This window comes from Nomia melanderi, unplaced genomic scaffold, assembly GCF_051020985.1.
Source record: "Nomia melanderi isolate GNS246 unplaced genomic scaffold, iyNomMela1 scaffold0141, whole genome shotgun sequence".
Lineage (NCBI taxonomy): Eukaryota > Metazoa > Arthropoda > Insecta > Hymenoptera > Halictidae > Nomia > Nomia melanderi.
Window position 1 is genome coordinate 122,501 of NW_027475256.1, and position 1,934 is coordinate 124,434.

Below are 1,934 nucleotides of genomic sequence, written 5' to 3' on the forward strand. Positions count from 1 at the left end.
TCTCTTTCGAGTTGGTAAATTTCGCTCCACTATTAGATTACCAACTCCGCACGAATTACCACATGGGTATATCCGCGCATATACATCAGGAGGACCTCCAAAAATTTCAAACTCTCCCGTGTATCTCTCCGAGATCTTTTTAGAAGAAAAAGAATCTCGGATGTCACATCGACTTTCAGGTTTGTAAGCACGTATGCTCGAGCGCTCTCCATCGTGTAAGCACGGACATAACGCACGAAGTCCGAAGACCGCGTACGTTAACATGCTGGACATATCGAGAAAGCGCGAACCATGCTAGGCGTACCCATGTCGAGGCCCTCGCGTTAAAGATCATACTCTTCTTTTCGTTCTCTCTTCTTTGCCCAGAAATAATATATATTTCTTATAATATATACCTCTTAGTTTATGTATTTCTCTCTTAGGACACCTCAATTTTATATGTATATATTATATTTCATTCGAACAATTTTTGTTCGTCGCCCCTTTTTGTGTGTAGTATTTCGTTTGGTCTTTGCCATTAAATTTTTGTATACGAAAAATATATTTTCGCTCGGATAGAAAACCCCTTTTGGGTTTCTGAGAGTTGATGTGAGAGTCGTACAAGTATAACGAATATACGTTGTATCCAACCCAACATTCTGGGCTTACCACATAAGGGCCATTCGGTCTGAGACACCGACCCGTGGTCATGCTGTGTAGAGAAAAATTCGCAACGGAACGCGGTACAGAACAGTCGAGGAATGGACCTCGAGGAGCTGAACGACTGCTTCTCGACCGAGATCGTAGAATAGCCGCTCGCCCGCCGCTGCGCCGACCGGTCCGCTCGAACCGACGTGCTCTCTTATAGTAACCAAACGGGCGGCCGCGACGACCGCGGCGCCGGCCGCTCAGCACGGGCGCTTATGGTGGTAAACTGCCGCGCGTACAGACCAACCGGCCGGGCTGCTGGTACTTAGCCGCTGAAACTATGGTCGATTCGAACATATATTAACATACGATTTTTATTCGATAAATCGTTATTGTACATATTAAACGTTAGTTTCCACCGAAAGAAAAATTTTTTAGAATTTTTTTTTTCCAAAAATTGCAAGAGTAAACTTTTTTAATATTCGATTTAAAAATTTTTAAATGCTTAATCCTTACATTAAACTACTGGGAGAACTCAGAAATCATAATGAAAAAAATTACAAAAATTTATTTTTCTCAGAAACTCCGAAAAACAGAGTGGTCGAATCCGTGCAAGCCGGAATTTTTCTAAGTCCCCACGGTCAAGAGTAAACTTTTTTAATAAGCGTTTTAAAATTATTTCAATGTTTAATCCATGCGTAAACATGAAGTTTATTAACGTTTTTAACATTAAAAAAAATTACAAAAATTTATTTTTCAAAAAAAATGGAAAAAACCGATTCGTCGGAGCGAGGTGTCCTGCCCGTGCGGTAATTCCAGCAGGCGAATCGGACTTCCCGAAATTTTTCTAAGTCCCACGGTCGACACCAACTTTTTTAATAAGCGTTTTAAAATTATTTCAATGTTTAATCCATGCGTAAACATGAAGTTTATTAACGTTTTTAACATTAAAAAAAATTACAAAAATTTATTTTTCGGAAAAAAAGGAAAAAACCGATTCGGCGGAGCGAGGTGTCCAGCCCGTGCGGTAATTCCAGCAGGCGAATCGGACTTCCCGAAATTTTTCTAAGTCCCACGGTCGACACCAACTTTTTTAATAAGCGTTTTAAAATTATTTCAATGTTTAATCCATGCGTAAACATGAAGTTTATTAACGTTTTTAACATTAAAAAAAATTACAAAAATTTATTTTTCGGAAAAAATGGAAAAAACCGATTCGTCGGAGCGAGGTGTCCTGCCCGTGCGGTAATTCCAGCAGGCGAATCGGACTTCCCGAAATTTTTCTAAGTCCCACGGTCGACACCAAC